Raw genomic sequence first — 10,100 nt, forward strand, 5'->3', positions numbered from 1 at the left:
GAGGTATTGGATCGGCAACCTCAGTAGGGGGGCCTGGGGGTGGGAATAAAGTCAAACACCCATAGGGGCTCCAGCCTGCAGCTACTAAAGACAGAAGCACCATCTAGAGCCAGGTTCTTTTGCTCAGCCCCCACCTGGAATGATCTTGTCAGGAATTCCTTAAGCAGATCTGGATCATAAGGCCGTGTTTGCCGCCCCAGCCAAGTCCACCGACACACACCCAGACTTGAGCACATCAGTCCTGCCACCTGGTTAGGACTGCCTGAAGATGGACCAAGGCATGCAACCTTCACAAAGTCCAATTGGTTTTTATCTTCTAGCGGACCTTGGCAATACAAATATGGCAAAAAATGAAACAAAAGCCCAGCGTGAGTAAAGAGAGTTCCTGTAGGCAGTACTCCAGGAAAGTTAAAACAAAGAGCCCCATGGAGAAGCAAGTGCCAGGGCACCCAGCTCCCTGAGGACCTGCACTGAAAGAGCCACTTGGAGGGTCCTGGCAAGACTTGTTTACAAAGGCTCACACCAAGACACTCATCTGTGTCACTGCAGTCTGAGGATTCTGACTTTTTTTTTTTTTTTTTGAGAGTGGGGGTAGGGGTGGAGAGGGAGAGAGAATCCCAAGCTGACTCCCTGCTGAGCGAGGAGCCCAACTCGGGGCTGGACCCCAGACCCTGAGATCAAGACCTGAGCTGAAGCCAAGGATCAGACGCTCAATCAACTGAGCCACCCAGGCACCCCACTGCTTATTCTTTTATAACCCTACTACTCCACACTGAAGTCTTCTCTGTGGGCATAATGTGCCTTATACTCAACTCCGCTAAGAGCCAGATTCCTGGCTTGCAACCTTCAACAAGTTTGTGGCCCTTAATAAAAACATGGGGCACTGACTGAAAGGTATAAAAGACAACAATACTCATGCTTTGTTGTCCATCGAAGAGAGCACTAAACTTACTCTCCTAGCATTCTACGAAATCTAAGTGTATAATGACCACCTATTTGTCCACCATCTGTATTACTACTGCATGACACTGCAGGGATAAACCTAAGGCCTAATTTGGAAATGTTTCCTTAGCCGTTAAATTCTCTACAAAGAGATCTGAACAAAGAGAATTATTCAAACTGTCAAGAGGTCTGCCAAACACCTGCAGTTGCTGCAGGATTCTCCTTTCCTTCTGTACTATGCTTCACCGACGGAAGACCAGGCTTAGCAAGAAACTGCCCCTTGACTGCAAAGCACGCAGTGCTTCTGGTGACAGATCAGCTGCATCGAATGGCATGCTCAGTCTTTAAATCCCACAAGTCCCAATTGGCCCATTTACGTTCCTCCTCCGGGTGGGACTTGCTCTCTGGCTGTTCAAAGAAGAGTCCTGTGTGCTATTTACCAGTCTCATCATCAAGTCATATTTACTCGGCATTCCTGCCTGTAGTGGCAGCATCGGGCCATGTCACCTCTGCAGGGACACCAGGAGCCAGTCAGCTCAGAGGGAGGACTGCCACATCTGCACTTCCTTCTGCTGTGGAAAAGTCCCAATCTTAGAGTAAAAGATGGAACTGCAGGTCACTAGGGGACAACTAACTTCTCCATCCAAAGAAGCCCTTATCAGGACACAAAAACGTCCACACTGTACCCTCCTCCTTCAGAATGCCAGGGCCCAGACACCTCCCACCTGGCAGGGCTGTCACCCTGGTTGGCTGATTGACTCTTGGAGCCCAACCCTTTATTTTCACCAGTAAACATGCCCCCTCCTGCACTACCTATTACCTGAAGCGCAGGCAAATCTGGGTGGAGGTCCTCAGGCCACACACCACCCAGCCCAGTGACGATGTCTCTGAACATCTCTCCCACCCTTCTGTCCGCCCCCCCACCCTCATCCCCATATCCAGCCAGAAATCCTTTGCAAGCTGGCCTCCTCCCTGCTCCTCAACACCACCTTGCCCGTTTCTGGAATCTTCTGTTCAATCTCATGATATCCAAGTCTGGAGTGCCCGCCTTCCCTTCACCACCTACTGCTATTCCTTCCTCGGGACAACAGATTCCTATCCAGATTCCAACGTCTGCTCCAAGGAACCTTCTCTGGCCACTCCAATCCATCCTTCCCCCACTCCAGGGCTGGAGGGAATGCAGACAGGGGAGGGCCCAGTTCCCTCATGTGACAAATGAGGAAACTGAGCCCCGGGAGGGCAGGGCCACACCCAGGATTACACACCAGCGGAACCAGGTCTAGAATCCAAGACTTGGTCGTTCAGATCGTTCCATGATACCCTCCCTCCTTTCCTCCCCTCTCGGTCCGGGTAAAATCGTCCAAACGAGCCGAGGCCGCCCCCAGCCGCGGGTCAGCGGCAGGCGAGCTGGCGAGGCGGGCGTCCCACTCCTCACCCCCGCCGCTCTCCGGGCCTAGCCGGACTCCCGAGGCAGAGCAGTCGGACGGCCCGCGTTCGAGTCCCGCGGCCCCCGGCCCCGGCGGGCTGGTGACCTTGGGCTCCGTTTCCTTCTGGACAATGCGGCCCGCGGCTCCCCCGCGACGGCGGGCGTGAGCGAGGCCGTGTGGGCGCCGGCACAAGCAGGCGCTGCCTGCGGGCTGCCCCTCGAGCCTGGCGGCGGCCGGCGCCCCGTCCCTTTCCCAGTCAGGCGGCCCGGCCCCGCACCGCCGGCGCCCGGCCGCGAGGAACGCGCGGCCTGAGGCGGCCCCGGCGCCGCCCGCCCTCCGGCCCGCCCGCGGTACCGGCGCCGCCCGGAGGCCCGCGGCCGCCCCTTGCCCGCCGCGGGGCCGCGCGCTGCTCACCTGGGCACCCCGAGACAGGCGAGGCGGGCCCGGCACCCAACACCATGCCCGGCCGGCCCGCGGCGGCGACACACGGCCCCTCACAGCCGCACCGGCTCCGGGCGGCGGGACCGGAAGTGGCGGGGCGGGGACTCAGCCGCTCTCGCCCGCGGCGGCCGCGACGGCAGCGGGCGCTTTAAAAAAAAAATTCAAAGCCCCGAAGAACTTTATTTGGAGCCCGACACGCGAACAGCGGCGTGCGCCTGCCGGGGCTGGGCTCCGCGGCTGGCCGCCCGGGCCTCGCTCATTGGCAGAGGACGCGGCGGGGGCGGGCACGAATCTCACCGCCCCTGCTGATTGGCGAGTAGCGGCCGGGGGGCGGGGTCGTCCCAGCTGTTCTGGAGCCTGCGCACCCGGTGCCCCGGGCTCCGAGCCCCGTTCCTACCTCCGTTCATTTCGTCGTGGGTGGTACCTGGACCTGCGGTTCAGAGGTGCTGGGCACAGCCTGCGCTGCAGGAGCGGCTGGGCCGAGCTGACCGCCTCGGTGGATGGGGAGCCCGCTCTGTGCCCGGCACAGTGCCCAGGGTCTGTGTACTGGACCAGGCATCAGGGGTGATGGGCGGGGCCGTCAGGCGTGCAGCACCCACCGATCAACCCCAGGTGTGCTTCGGGGCAGCCTGCAGGAATGCCTTGACCCTTTCCTGATCTTGTCTGAAAGGCTTTTATTCCTCTTTTCTCCTCCTACACATTTGTAAAATACCGACTTTATCTATTTCTAGCTTGTTGAATACAAATTCTCACGTCCATTTGTGTCCCTGTGATTGAAATAGGCGCTGGCGTGGGGGAGTCAGACAAGACGGCTCCTGGAGGAACGGGCCGTCTAAAAGATGAGGTTCGCCACGTGGACCGGGAAGAAAAAGCCAAGGAGTTAGAATTTTATTTCCAGAAGCCCCATTGAATGGTTTTAAACAGTGGAGTGGAGTTTTCTTTCTAAAAAAGAAGCTTCTGGCTCTCATTGAGCTCGTGGGAGGGGAGCCAGGCGGGGAGTCAGGAAGACCAGTGAAGAACCAACCCATGGTATTACTTCTGTTCTGGAACACTTCCCACCTTCTTCTCCTGGCTAACTCTTGTTTCCCTAAACTTAGACACCACTCGCTCAGAGAGGCCCCACAGTCTGGGAGGTGCAGGTGTCCCTCAGTGACTTCACTGGAGTTCTGTGCTTGCCCTTCTTGGTGCTGGAGACTTCCTGCCACTGCCTGTTTCCCCAAGTTCAGCTCCTCAATCCCTCCTCTGCCATGTTCCCCATCCTTCTATCCCTCCTCCCCCATCCTGTCACACAACAGGTGGTCAAAATCCATCTGCTTGATTAAGTATTGCATGTGCTTATTGCTGGAGTCCTGGTGAGAGAAGGTAAGACTGTGAAGCAAGGCAGCAGGTGAAGGCACAACTGGAATGACTTGAAGGCTTGTCTCACTAAGGGGCCACTCTGTTTAGGATGGGCTGCAGGGCCCAGTGCTCCCAATCTCGCCAATCTGGGTAAATGCAGCCATTTCTAGCTCCATTTCACGAGGCTGCCTTGTGTCTTCACCTGATGTTTATTTCAGGCTTACTAGATTGTAAATTCCATGTAATCCTTACAGCAACCTCAAGAAACAGGCATTTTGTTACAATAGTCCTCCCCCTTATCCATAGTTTTGCTTTCCAAGGTTTTAGTTGCCCTCAGTTACTGCAGTCTGGAAGCAGATGATTCTTCTTCAGATGTATTGTCAGATGGTCAATAGTAGCCTAATGCTATGTCACAATGCCTTTGTCATTCCACTCACTTCATCTCATTGTGAGAAGAGGAAGGAGAAGTACACTACAATAAGATATTTTGAGGGGCGCCTGGGTGGCTCAGTTGGTTAGCGTCTGCCTTCAGCTCAGGTCATGATCTCAAGGTCCTAGGATCGAGCTCAGGGTTGGGCTCCCTGCTCAGTGGGGAGTCTGCTTCTCCTTCTGCCCCTCCCCCTGCCCATGCTCTCTCTCTCTCAAATAAATAAATAAAATCTTTAAAAAAAGATATTTTGAGAGAGACCACATTCACATAACTTTTATTACAGTATTGTTATAATTGTTCAGTGTTGTTATTAGTTGTTAATCTCTTACTATGCCTAATTTATGAATTAAACTTTATCATAGGAAGAAATAAAATATAACATGTGTAAAGTAAACTTTATCATAGGTATGTATGTATAGGAGAAAACAGTCTATGCAGGGGTGGTAGAATCCATGGTCTCAGGGGGGTCTTGGAATGGATCCCCTGCAGATAAGGGGGGACTACTATATCCCCATTTCATAGATGCAGAAACTGAGGCATGGAAGTAGTCTGCCTGACATTGCAGAGTTGGGATTTGCCCTCAACCAATGCACCATACCCCTTAGTAACTGGTGGTCCCAGCAGCCAAGAAAGGAGTCAAGTTGACCTTCATGCTTCCTGAAGAAGCAATTTGTCATCATCCACGGCTTCTTCAGAAATGGAATTTGTACTAGCTTAAGCACAAAAGATTGAGAAGACTGGAGTGCTCACAGAAACCAGGGAGATCAGTTCTGGAGATTTGGGGGGCAGCATGAGGGACTTGTCGTGTGCAGGCCTCTTGTTCTTAGTGGTTTCATCTGAGTCTTGGCCTCTGGAGGCTGGCCATGTCCTCCCAGAGGCCTCCTTGGAGCTGGGGTCTGGCCTCAGACACATCTTTACAATCCAGGCCATCAAGGGAGCTACCCCCTTCCTCCCAATCTCACATTCTCTGGGAGGGCTGGCTGGGCTTGGATCCCACACTCATATGGGAGTGTGTGCATATGGGAGGGAAGGGGAGAGGTTCAGCTGTGAGCCTTCCAGAGGGGTACAGGTGCCAGGGGAAGAGCAGGCAGACAATTCACCAGGTGCCTTCCCACCTCCTGCACCCTTACCCCGAGAAGTTCAACCAGGACTTCCAGCCGGAGCATGGAAGGGGAGATGTCCTTTATCTGTTTTCAGCTAGGCCTGCCTCTGGACACACAGGCTGCACAGCGATCCCAGAGGCTTTCCTGGCTTGGCCTGGGGCTCACTGACCTGGACGACATGGTGTTGGCAAGCCAGGGATCTGGGCGCTCTTCAGCCTAGGGCAGCGGGCCAGTTGGTTAACAACATCTGTGGCAAGGGCCTGGGTGCCTGGTGTGAGGCCTGCTTGGGCAGGAAAAGTGACCTCTGCTGGTAAAGCCCTGGAGGGGCAGCCTTCCTTAGCCACCCACTCGGTGTTTCCCTCTTGCGCTCACTGTGGAAGAAGCAGAGCTCTCCCGCATCAGTGGCACCCCAGTGGGGCAGACATTCCTGGCTCCGTGTTTCAGTGAGAGGTAAAATCTATAGCCTGGGTGAGTTGATATGAGAGCCAGGCCCATGCGGTCCAGTGCTCTTGCTCTTCTGTCCCGCACTGTCCCGTGGACTCCAAGCTTTCCCAGGGCAAGACCTTCATGATGTGTCAAAGCCAGCCCCTTGCAGGGATTGGGAGAGCTCTGGAGGCACTAGATATGGAGTAGATGTGAGTGGAAGGGTCCAGCTCAGCCCTTAGCTGGCATCTGTTTCAACCTGTTCTGTGTTGTTCCAGGTTATTCCAGGGTGTGCATCCTGCCCTCCAGCCAGGCCTGGCTCTCCCTGGGAGCAAAGCCCAGGGCAATGGAGAGTAGGCCTTGACACACACAGGCCCCTTGTTCCTTTGTGTCTTCTGAAATCTATTCCAACAAGTCAAGAACTATATGATGGGCATCTACCAAGTGCTGAGAGCCTGAAAAGGACAATGTATAAACTGTAGACCCTGGCCTCCAAAAGCATGAACTCCCCAGAGAACTAATAGTAGGTATATCCCACAGATGGGAGAGGGATTGTAAAGATGTCCCCCCTTATCTGCAGGGGATCCATTCCAAGACCCCCCTGAGACTGATTCCTGAGGTTTGCTTGGCAGGGGAGAGACCCATCTGTCCCACTGGAGTTTAGAGACTGTTGGGGGAGATTGGGGGAGAACAACTATGCTGACCATAGCCCTTGCCTTAGAATCCAGCTGGAGAGGCTGATGACGAATGTGCAAAACCCCAGGCCTTGCTGGTGACTTCTGTTGCCTAAAGTGGAGACAGGGTACTTGGAGACAGGTTCCTTATTTCTAGGAAAAACTTTATTGGGCCTTTCAGGGTAAAAGTGCCCTGGGCCTAATCTGGAGAGGGGAGGATGAGGCACAGATGAGAGCAGACAGAGTGGCTAGAAGTGGTTATGGGGACCTGGGTGAGTTGTCTTAACCAAGACCCACTGGTAGCCTTGTTGACCCAGTTCTGGCATCCATTGTGGCATGGAGGGAGGGAGCAGGCTCCGTGCCGTTGGGCCAGATGGGAGTTCTGATGATGATGATGATGATGATGATGATGATGATGATGTGAGGGGCTATCCAGACAGCAATTAGATTCTAAGGACTGTGACTTTAATTACATATCTGGTATAATTAACTTTTGACTACTCTTATAACTAGCCCCCAGGGAAAACATCAGTTTCCTTTTATTCTTTTGAAAGATCATAAAATAGGCTGTGACAGCTATCCTGGAAAGGGCCTGAAATAGAGCGCTGTTTTAAATATTATAGGACTGAGATTTTCTTCCTTCACCTAAAGCAACACTGGGCACATTTTTTTTTAAATGTAGATTTATTTATTTATTTATTTTAAAGATTTTATTAATTTTTTTGACAGAGAGAGACACAGCGAGAGAGGGAACACAAGCAGGGAGAGTGGGAGAGGGAGAAGCAGGCTTCCCGCCAAGCAGGCAGCCCGATGTAGGGCTTGATCCCACGACCCTGGGATCATGACCCGAGCCGAAGGCAGATGCTCAACGACTGAGCCCCCCAGGCGCCCCATACACTGGGCACATTTTAACAAGAGTTGTGCATTGTGACTGGAATGCAGACATGGGTAACTGATCCTCTGGTCCCCACCCCCCCGCCCCTTCCTGCAGGCTGCACTCATGCGATTCTTCCCCCCTCCAGGCTGCCCATCAGATCAGGCCCCAAAGCTGGCAAAGCTCTGAGGGAAGCTGACTTCGTCCAGAGCCTTTTGCTTTTCCTTTCTTGCAGAAATGAATTGAAATGGCTGCTATAGCCTTTGTCACACTCTGTCCTGTTTCCTATTCTTTTGTATTAGTCACTAACCAAGGTCGATTCATATTTTCAGGTGTGTCTAGGCTGCCAATGCCAAAGTGCTACATTTTAAAGCTTAGCTCTGGTAGAGGACGCAGCAGTAGGAATGTGTGCCTGCGCGCATGCGTGCGTCTGGGGCGGGGGGTGCGCTCGTGTATGGTGAATAACAGCCTTGTCCTGTGAGTTTGTTACTTTACACGGTGAAATGGACTCTGCAGATATGATCAAGGTGGGTGCCATCAGCTCAGGGCTCATCTTGGCACATCCGCAGAGAAATTCAGAATACTGAACCCACTCTTGCAGTAAAGTCCTGCTGCCTTTGTTTTATATTTTGTATTGTACCTACAGTTTTCATTACTTTAGGTATCTGACCTTGTCCACTTTGGTGAGTGCTATGGGCAAAATACCACAGAACGCTGTTTTCCCTTAAACATGATTTAAAATGTTTACCAGTTAGAGTTTATATAAACACTCCAGTGAACAAGGCAGGAACATGATCAGAAGCGACCTGACCACATTCTGAGCATTTGTAACAGTCCAGGATGGTGTCCCTGACTGCATCGCAGGCTGCAACCCCACGGCCACACTGGGGTCACCCAAGGCAGTCCCACCTCTGTGTTGAGCCCTTCCCCCTGCAGCCACAGCTCTTTCTGGCTGGAGACCAGAGTGAATAACCAACATTCTGGTGACTTCTTTCCAAACCATCATAACTAAAACCCTACTTCAGAACTCTGGTGATAGCAATGCTGCGACACCTACCTGTGAAAAGGAGCTGCCGTTCAGAGTGGACCTGGGCTGCTGCTTGCTCCACTGGCATCAGGGGACCCAGCACAGCCCCTTAGGAGGGCAATAAAAGACCTACAAGCCTTACCTATTTTTTTTTTAAGATTTTTATTTGAGAGAGACAGAGAAAGATCATGAGCAGGGGGAGGGGCAGAGGGAGAGGGAGAAGCAGACTCCCCGCTGAGCAGGGAGCCCGACGCGGGACTCAATCCCAGGACCCTGGGATCATGAGCTGAGCCAAAGGCAGACGCTTAACCCGCTGAGCCACCCAAGCACCTCAAGCCTTACTTTCCTTTGACGCAGCAATTTCACTCTAGGGATTGGCTTGAGGCAGTAATCCAAAGGCAGAAAAAGCCCTGGCACAAAAATATTCACTGTGCATGTATGATAGAACTTGGAAGTGACCTCATGCTCAGTATTAGGGAACTGGTTAACTGAACATAACCCAGCAATGAAGCTTGGTCATTATGCAGATTATGTAGAACCATGAACATACTGATTAAATCAAATGAGGCAAACAATGCTCAAATTGTAGAAATTCAAAGCCTGCAATTCTGAAAAAGACAAATTGATGGGCAGAGACAAGTAAATGAACAAAAATGAACATAATTTTTGTGTCAGGTACTTGAGTTTTCCTTTTAAGCTTTCATTTATTTTGTTTGTTGTCTTCATAGCAATACAAAGGTCTCCTTTAAACACGATCTTTCACTTGGAGAACAGGTCTCACCAAGTAAGGGGCTTTATGGCTGCTACTCACTACAGAAATAAATACAGAGAAGCATAAGTTCTTCCCTAGACAGTGTTTAAAAACAGGTGATTGGGGCACTTGGGTGGCTCAGTCAGTTAAGCGTCTGCCTTCAGCTCAGCTCACGATCCCAGGGTCCTGGAATCGAGCCCTTCGTCAGGCTCCCTGCTCAGCGGGAAGCCTGCTTCTCCCTCTCTTCCCCTCTCGTGCGCTCTCTTGCTATCTCTGTCTCTGTCTCTCCCTCTCTCAAATAAATAAATAAAAATCTTTTAAAAATAAATAAATAAATAACATAAAAAACAGGTGATCCATACCATGCTTCCAAAGCCTTTCTGAATTCCCGAAAGACACAGTCACTTTGAACTAAATGGTGACTGATGGAGATAATAGATTAGCTTTAGGTCAAATCCATGTGGTGGTAGAATCCATGTGCTGTCCGTATGGTACATTCAGGTCCACTTGACGGGATTCTGAATGTACATTTTCTTCCCTTTTTTTTTTTTTTTCCCTAAAGCAGGCTCCATGCCCAGCATGGAGCTCAACTCGGGGCTTGAACTCACAATCCTGAGATCATGACCAGAGTGGAGATCAAGAGTTGGACACTCAGTTGACTGAGCCACCC

General features: G+C 52.0%; 1 protein-coding gene across 2 annotated transcripts in view; it reads right to left on the reverse strand.

Annotated features, from left to right (window-relative positions):
- The window catches only part of UBE2F (ubiquitin conjugating enzyme E2 F (putative)), a 54,633-nt gene extending 51,692 nt beyond the window's left edge, over nt 1-2,941 (reverse strand). For both annotated transcript variants that reach the window (XM_081813325.1, XM_081813324.1), the window contains exon 1: nt 2,784-2,941. The gene's annotated coding sequence lies outside the window, so the exon portion shown is untranslated. The remainder of the gene's footprint in view (nt 1-2,783) is intronic.
- Nucleotides 2,942-10,100: the final 7,159 nt, after the last annotated feature.

The sequence above is a fragment of the Leptonychotes weddellii genome, chromosome 3 (genome assembly GCF_054177405.1).
Source record: "Leptonychotes weddellii isolate Sample4059 chromosome 3, ASM5417740v2, whole genome shotgun sequence".
NCBI lineage: Eukaryota > Metazoa > Chordata > Mammalia > Carnivora > Phocidae > Leptonychotes > Leptonychotes weddellii.